This window comes from Gossypium hirsutum, chromosome A05, assembly GCF_007990345.1.
Source record: "Gossypium hirsutum isolate 1008001.06 chromosome A05, Gossypium_hirsutum_v2.1, whole genome shotgun sequence".
In the NCBI taxonomy this organism is placed as follows: Eukaryota; Viridiplantae; Streptophyta; class Magnoliopsida; order Malvales; family Malvaceae; genus Gossypium; species Gossypium hirsutum.
The window spans coordinates 26,983,338-26,993,106 of NC_053428.1; the positions used below are offsets into that span (position 1 = coordinate 26,983,338).

A 9,769-nucleotide genomic window follows, 5' to 3' on the forward strand; every position below is an offset into this window, starting at 1 on the left:
TGCTTATGAAATTTCCTTTCTATTTAAATGATGAAAGTAGAAAAAGAAGAAGGGAGACATAACTCATAAGGACCTTATAATACATTAATAAATAAAAATGTGGACACAATATATATTCGTTGCCTACACATTTGAAATTAAGCATTGATATATTTAGCAGTAATAATAATGATATGATATTCTTTGAAAGTGGAAAGTGGAAAACATGAACTTCAAACCAAATTTAAAGTGATGAAAATATAGACTTTGAACCTCATATATATGCTTCCCATCAAATAGTAACGACTGTGTTTATAATGATATATATTTCAAATCTATTTCTTCTGCAAAGATAGATCATAAACATCAAGACTTGGAACCAGTGTGAAGTACCTTACTTTAGATATGTTCACGATCAATATTTCGTCAAGGCCAGCTTCGAGCACAAATTGATGAATTCAAGAAAAGAATCATCAATAACTATATTAGAAAAATCTCGATGATTATATGGTAATCAACGTAAAATATTCTCTCAAATCAATTTATTATAAATATTATATTATTATATCTTGAATGAATTCAAAACAAGTTTTGATGCTTTCTACATTCCAAACCGTAAAATTAATGGAATCTAATAAGTTAAGAAATAATAAGTAGTCATATTTGAAAGTAAAAAAATTAGTCTACTTCCACATTAAAGATATCGCATACGTTAATGCAACATGATATACCATTCGTATTGCTACCCAACCATTTAAGTCCAAATCTGGGCTTTTAAAAGTAGAGGCAGTTTAGGAAATTCAAGGCATATGGATCGGAAAGATTTGACAGTCTCCCGTCTCTTATTCACATATGATAGTTTTCTATTTTTTAATGCCAATGTACACTCAGCTAGAGCTATCAACTGGATTATAAAGAGGTAATGTGTGTTGTGTGGCCTTTTGATCGACATCAATAAATTTGAATTCAAGGGCAGAAATTTGATTTTCCCCCCTTTAAAATGTATAAAATTATAAAATAATAATTACAAAATTACATTTTAACCTCTAAAAAATATGAAATTTTAATTTAATTTTTTAAAAATATAAATATATTAACTAATAAAATTATAAAATTACATTTATTTTAACTGTTATCAAAATTTATAACTTAATTTCGCCTTAAATTTTTTTTAGGTTGACCCTAATTTGAATTGTTACTAAGCCGTATAGGACGTAGTAACAAAAACATTGGATTTCAAGTATTTTGGGAATGAAAAAAGTAGACAATCCAAGGAGATATCTAGGCATTCAAGATGTTTTCGAGATAAGCAAAGTTTATTCCAACCATTGATTGAAAAATTACAAAATAAACCTGCTATTTGGAATTCAGAATGTTTATCACCCAGTGGAAGACACACTACTAAAGTTTGTTCTTGCATAAATTATGTGCTGTTTAGCTTCAGGACTCCAAAAAATGTCTTGGATAAAATTGATCAAATTATTCGGAACTTCTGGTGGGGCCAGGACCCGAATAAAAGAAAATTACACGTGTAGTTGGGATATGTTATTTCTCACTGGGAGAAGGGTGAGCTTAGAATCGGATGAGCTGATTTGTTGAAAAAGGCCCTCCTATGCAAGCAAGTTTGGTGGATGAGTAAAAAGTGCTAACATTATAAAATAATATAATATGTATCATCTTAGGGTAAAAAATGTTAGGTAATCTTAATGATAAGGGAGCAAATGAGTAACATACTCTTAGTAGATCCATAACATAAATATGTTAGAGTGTTAAAATTACGAAAATACTTTTGATGGGATCTATCTATACAAGTATGAATTGTGGTCGTTTTTAGGAGCTTAAAGGTTTAGCTCTAACAACACTCATGAAAAGAAGTTATAGACACGACTATAATAGTGTCTCTAAATACTAAGCATTTGCTGGCGTTGAAATTGTTATATGAGATGTGTTTGATTGATTAATCAAATGAGATCGTTACCATATAATTTCGATTAACTTTAACATGTTTTCATTATGTGAATGTTCAATCATAAGACACATTCATTTATGCATTTGATTTTTAAGATTATCAAAGTCTAGAATATTTTGACAATGAGGGGGGATTCTTAGAACATTTTCAAAATATATATAGTACCTCTAACAGTTGGTTACTAATCAAGAGTTGTCACTATTTAAAAGTCATGAGTTATGTCTCTTATTACTAAAGTTATGTTACTTGATTATTAACAAAAAAAATTATATTTTTTTTAACAAAAAGGACATTATATTTAAAAAAATCTTGGTGGAAGCATGAAAGCAACAATAAGAAGATCCATTTCAAACAGAATGTTAATTGTGCTGCCACGTGTGTATTTATTTTTACACATAACTAAATTAATTTCTCAAAAAAGTTAAATTGATTTCCCCGAGATGTTGAAGAAATAAATGAATATGGCATCAGAAAGCCAAATTTTGGGATTGTGAAACAGGGTTACGTCAGCAAAGATCTTTTTGGCAGCAAAAGGGGACCAAATAAACAAAAACCCAACAATTAGAATTATTTGCTTCTTCAAAATGATGGGTGGATGATGGATGAGACCCACTATAACACCCCATACTTAACCCGATTGTTAGGTTCAAACTACGAGATGCCACATTTGTTGCTGGAGCAGCTACGATTTCAATTGCACTTAAATTCGACAATTTATACATACTATTAAGTTCATTACATCATTACAACATGCTATATAAGCAATTCTAGGATTAAATCGAGCTTATGAAAACTCTTTCAATAACCCGAGGTCAGTTGAGGACTAACTTGTAAATTTTTAAAACTATTGAGTTGATGTTGCAACTTTGGGGGTTCCAGGTCGCGATGCCACTCATTGTCCATTCCTCGTCATGAAGTTAAGGACCCGACGTCGTGACATGACTAACTATTTTTATAAGGTCCATATGGTACCAATTCACAACACCTAAAATAGTTAATAAGGTACCAATGATCCAATTACATATCATTACACATCATTACATATTCAAGATCATAATTCCATACCATTTCCATCATCAATTCATATTACAAATCATTTAACAAGTTATAACATACTTGTTTCTATTATATTCAATTTAGTCCAGTTCTCGACATTCAATATCATCATGTATAAACAAAATCATGTGATAGTAATACACTTTCCTCAATCGATATATTTGCAACAATCACATGTATGTATATATGCATATTTATATGTATATATTTATGTATTGAGCTCGAATCATAAAAGTATAAACCAATTAAGTGTTCTGCTATTTGTTTAAAACTCTAGCCTTTCCCTTCTTTAGTGATGGCCTGACATCGTCTTTAACTAGATTCGATAATTCAATAAAAAAAAATCAGTTTACATCCAATTCATATTCAAATGCATAGCCACTCATATTTCACATTTTATTCAATTTAGCCCCTATATCTAGGATACTCGTATTTTTCAATGTCTAACATCGAATCAAAATCTAATTTCATATTCTTTCATTAGGAACCTTATGTTTTCTATCTATAGCATAATTTCAAGATAATTTTCAATTTATTAAATTTAGCCCCTAATCAAAGTTAACTAACAAGTTCAATTTACTTTTTAATTTAGTCATTATCATAATCTAAGCTTACTAATTATCAAATTCTTCAAGTTTAAGCCTAATTCATGAATTTCAAAAACTTGACAATTGAACGAGTTGATACATGGGCTAGCTAATTCAAGTTCCCATGATCATAAATCTATAAAAATTTCAAGAAAATAGCTTAGTTACCTTGTTCAATTGGTTGGTTGAATGCTTGGACTAAACTTAAGATTTTCCTTTCTTTTCTTCAACGCTAGACGATAGAATGAAGAAGATAAGAATGTTTTCATCTTTCATTCCACTATCTAGCATATATATTAATTAATGTTTAATTAACCTTGTTTAATTAATTAATTTAGCCATTATTATACATAATTTAATTCTTAATTAAACTAAGTGGGATCCATCATCATCATCACCCATTATTCATGTTACTCAATGGTTAAATAATCATTTTGGTCATTTGGATAATTGCTATCTAGGTTCTCAAGCATTTTTAGATTAAAACTCAACAGCGGTTGAACTTCTACAATTTAGTTCATGAGCTTTAATTAATTATTTTCTCGGTTAAATTACTTAACCAAACTTTAACATATTTTATTAATAACTTCATTAATCTTTATATTTCATCATTACGGACTTGATTTATGGAAATAAGGTTCTGAAACTGTATTTTCTGACACTACTTAAATTTGGGTCGTTACACCCACGGTGAGTTGAGTCTTGGCCTTGATGAACTTGATCCGCGACTCGGTCAGTCTGGTGAAACTGCCATGGCCCATTTGTTCCAAGTTGCCTTTAAGGGATTCTGCCTCAAGGCTGACGAGGTAGATGTTGGGAAGGGAATTGATGCCGAAGAGTTTGAATAAGAATTGGGATTCGCAGAACTTAAAGTCGTAGAACAACAGCTTGGTGTTAGAGCCATTGTGGTTGGCGATGAAAGAAAATGCGACAAGGGCGAAGTACTTAATGAGCTCACGGAGGCTGAGGTTGGTTTTATCATGGAGTTGGATGGTGTCGAAGATTATGAGATAGGAGTAAGGGTGTAACACCTCTCACTCGACCCAATTGTCAGATTTGAGCTATGGGAGGCTATAGTCATTGTCGAAGCAATTACAGTCATCTAGTCAACATACATGCATTTATACATGTTATCGAGTGTTAATCATACCCAAAATATGATAAACAATCATTTCTAGGTCTTAATCGAGATTACGAAAGCTCTTTATTGACTCGAGTACGAAATAGGACCAAATTGTAAAGTTTTAAAAGTTCAGAGTCAATGTTGTGACACCATCAATTACACATCGGGATATTACCAAAATAGTATGTTATGTCCAATAACAGGCTACTTGATGTCACGATGTTAGTTACTATCAGTCGGCGTTACGACGACGAAGAGTGATCATCAAGACGATGACTCTATTTTTTTGTAAAAATGAACCATTTGGTACCTATTTTAATGCTTCCAACCATACCTAACATTTTATACATCAAATACCAAATTCAATTAGTCCAAAACATACCCCAAAACCATACCAAACAAGTTTAAACATTCAACTCAATTTCACCAATTAAGTTTAAGCATTTCATTTCCATGGCATACATCTCTATCAATTATCCAAATACCTAACATTTACCTATACCAAACCATTCTAAAACATGCCAATTTATATGTCATACATACCTTAAACATAATAGTCAAAGTATATCCATTCAACTAGGCATCACAAATGTCAAATCATGCATTTTTAAACTAGTTGTAAAACCAACAACTAGATCACATCTATATACCAAGTTTAATAAGTTACTCAGATCACAAAGACTTATATTCATCAAGACACCTATATACATGCCACAACCTTAGGTTTTAAAATGATCAAACATCTATCAGTTCAATGATAGGACAGTAAGAGCTTCGAACGATCTAGCTTGACGCATTCCGCAAGGTGACGATCTACAGGAAAAGGGAAAATAAAAGGGGTAAGCATATACGATACTTAGTAAATTCATAGGTATTAAACAACAACTTACCTTAACTTTCAATTAAACACAATAAGCTGCTAAGCTTGACATTATTTGGCTAGACATGACAATTCATGACATCAACAAGGTGAGTTTAAAAATATAATCAAACCATGTAATATCACAAGTATTTAAAATGTCATTTCGTGTCATAACAAGTAACAAACTCAAATCTCATTCAATCCAAAAGTAGTGTAGTCGTACACACACATATATATATCAAGGATTTGTACTCAAATCGTTCAATAATCTTTCATTTGAATATCAGGCTTAATTCATCTCATCTCATTTCAATTTCTTGTTTCATTTAGCACGTTTTGTCCGATGAACCCTAGTAAACGGACTCGGATACACAAGTATCTTTGATACACTAGTTGCTCGTTCGAGCTAAGTATACTTGTGTTAGGTTACCAGTCCAAACTAAATCTTTATAACGACTCATCTGTTTGCTTATCCAAGCTGAAATTATACTTGTCAATTTACATGTTCGAGCTAAACCTTTAAAACGAATCAGGTTACCAATCTAGGCTAAACCTGTGTCACGTGTATCTTTGAGTCCGTAACAAATGATGGATCTCAGTAATCATCTAAAGTCAGTCCATACAAGTGTGAACAATGCCCTATTGGCATTCCAATCATATCCTAACATTTACTAAATTCACCCGGGCAGCTTTTAATACATTTAAACATTTATTTACAATTTAGTCCAACTCTCACCTTTTATATCAACTTACCACAATCAATTCACAATCAAGCATAAATACACAAATAAAATACATAATAATTTAAGCACAATTATACCATATGAACTTACCTGAAAAAATAACAAACAAGTCGAATCTTCAAGGACTATTTGACAATTTTTTACTTTCCCCCGATTATCCCCGATTTAATCCAATTCTTGATCTCAACAATTATTTTAGAAATTTCGTCAATACCAAATATTTCTATATCATTCCATGATATGCATGAACCGATTTAATTCTATTTTTTGAATGTCCCTTAGGTTTTACATTTTATTTAATTTAGTCTCTGAAACCGAAATAACAATATCTTTCAATTTTGAGCCTCGATTTTAAAACCGATCTCAATTACATCCTTTAGAGACCCTCTACTATATATTATTATTGAAATTTCATATAAATTTCACATTTTATTCACTATGGTCCTTTTAAACAAAACTAATTATTAAACTTTACAATCTAGTTCTTTTTCACATCTAAGCTTAAAATCTATCAATTTAATATCAATTTCTTCAAAAAATAATCAATAAAAACTTTCAAAAGTTTTAATAGATTTATAAATTAATACATGGGCTAGCTAAATTAAGCTCCCATGACCTCAAAAACATAATAATTATAAGAGGAATTACCTTACAATTTAGGACTGAATACTAAAGCTTCAAAAGGGTTTTTCTTTCTTTGGTTTTCTGGCAAGCAAAAATGAAAGGAAGAAGATGAAAAACTTTAATTAATTTTTGGCTCTCATACTTAGTTTATAACTAATTAATTACTTAATTATCTTAATTAAACTTAATTAACTAAATTTAATCATCATTGATTAAAATAAGTGGAATCTTCCATCATTTCCCACTAACACATTATAATTTGGTTTAATTGTCATTTTGGACTTTTGACTAATTGCAATTTAAGTCTTTAAATCTTTGACCAATTTAAAAGCTAACGATAAGACTTTTACAATTTAGTCTTTATATCCTAGTTAAATAATTAATAGGTAAAATTGAAGGATCAAACATTAATAAAATTTTATACCAACTCCGTAAATATTTTTATTTAATATTTACAGATTCAGTTTATGGAAATAGTTCTAAAACTGACTTTTCTGATACCACTAAAAATCAGATAATTATAAAAGGTGAGAGGTTTGAGAGGGCTTGATGAATTTTGAGATGGTTTGATTGTTTAAGTGGATAACACCCGATTCTTATTGCGATTGAAGGGTTAAAAGATCAACTACTAGCTCCAATTCCAGTTAAGCTTTTGAAATTACAAGAGAGAAATGGAAATGATGAAGAGATGAATATAAGAAATTGCCCTTTTCTGGGAAATTAATTCAATGGCATGTAAATATAAATTCACACGTGGTAGCACGGTCAGCATTCCATAGAGGTACAGTCAACATTTTGTTTGGAGTTTAATGGAGGAGTGAACAAAATGCTCAAAGTTTCTAACCGCAGTGCTTAAATTGAAAAAAATAATTTTAAAGTGACCTAAATAGAAAGGAGGTAATTTTAGAGAGATTATTTGGGGATTTTACCCAAAATATATCTATAGCAAAGTGTATAATTATCTGTAAAAAATAGAAATGAAATGCCCCGTAAAAAGTAAGTAAAAGATGTTGTCTTATCTGATTCATTTACGTCACTCTTCTGTCAGACTTCATCAAACAAAGCAAAGCAATAGTGTCCGTTCATCAATTATATCACTTATCTCTCTTCCTCCCCCGACAATGACTCACACTCCAATCAGGTTTGGAATCATTGGCTGCGCCGGGATAGCCCGCAAAGTCTCCCGAGCCATCCTATGTGCACCCAACGCCACTCTCTCTGCCGTCGCCAGCCGCTCCCTCCACAAAGCCGCCGATTTCGCCAAGTCCAATGGCTTCCCCCTGAAGCCAAGATCTACGGCTCTTACGAATCCCTTTTGGACGATCCTGACATCGACGCCGTTTATATGCCCTTACCCACAACCCTTCACCTCAAGTGGGCTGTATTGATAGCTCAGAAGAAGAAGCATTTGCTAACGGAGAAGCCCGTGGCTCTCAATGTGGCAGAGTTTGATGAGATAGTAAGGGCTTGTAAGGAAAACGGGGTTCAGATTATGGATGGGACCATGTGGATGCATCATCCAAGGACCCGCAAAATGGAGGAGTTTTTACAAGATAAGCAGCGCTTTGGTCAACTTAAAACTGTAAACTTCTCTTTCATAACCTTCTTTTTTGTTATGCATTTACCATTTCTGTTCATAACTTTTTTGTTATGCATTTACCATTTCTGTTCATAACTTAAGTTTACTCAGATTGACATCTAATTCCGTTTTGCTGCAGTGTATGACTTATCTTATGATGGAATGACAATGTTATTTTAATAACCTTGGCCTTCCTCAGGTGAACAGCTGCTTCACATTCTTTACCGACCTCGATTTTCTCAAGAACGACATCCGTGTGAAGCCCGATCTCGACGCACTTGGTGCTCTCGGTGATGCGGGGTGGTACCGGATCAGGTCGATCCTGTGGGCAGCCGACTACGAGCTGCCCAAGACCGTAACAGCCTTGCGAGGAGCTGTTCTTAACGAAGCAGGGGTGATACTAGATTGTGGGGCTTCAATGCACTGGGAGGATGGCAAAAAAGCAACCTTCCATTGCTCTTTCTTAACTAGTTTGACAATGAATATCACTGCTATAGGAACACATGGAACCTTGCACCTCACGGATTTCGTCATTCCTTACCAAGAGCAGGAGGCCTCTTATACTGCATCCGCGAAACCCGGATTCAACGAACTCGTAACAGGATGGGAGCCGCTTCCGAGCGAGCATACGGTTACCGTCGATCTGCCCCAGGAAGTATGCATGGTGAGGGAGTTTGCTACCTTGGTTCAAAACATTAAAAAGAAGGGCGCGAAGCCGGATATGAAGTGGCCTACGATCAGCAGGAAGACACAATTGGTTTTGGATGCTGTCAAGGCATCCATTGAGAAAGGTTTTGAACCTGTTGAAATTGTCAATTAATGTGGTATAATCTATCATTTTTCAATTTTCTTGTATCCTGAGAGTGAGAGTTTTGCATCAAACGTGAACTTCATTCAGTGGGTAACTCCAAACTATTTTGGTTTGTGCAATAATAAACCAGAGGACAACCTCAGAATGCCAGGTTGGAATTATGGATTTTGATAATAAACTATTTAAGAAATGTAGCTTAATTTTATGAATTTGTTAATGCTTCGAGTACTTTTAAATTCGATAAATTCATAGTTTTATATTTGCATTATATTGATTTTACAATTAATTTATACATTTTATTTTTACCATTTATATAATAATGAAATTCAAATCTAAGTTTTCAAATCCATATTCTCAAACCTCAGCTTAAAAAACTTTCAAATCTTTTACATTTTAACTCTTGTTAATTTATATAAAATATATTTAAATTACTTTT

The 9,769-nt window shown here is 32.5% G+C and overlaps 1 pseudogene; it reads left to right on the forward strand.

Annotated features, from left to right (window-relative positions):
* Positions 1-8,053: 8,053 nt before the first annotated feature.
* LOC121229006 (uncharacterized oxidoreductase At4g09670-like) lies at positions 8,054-9,533 on the forward strand (annotated as a pseudogene).
* The last annotated feature ends 236 nt before the right edge of the window (positions 9,534-9,769 follow it).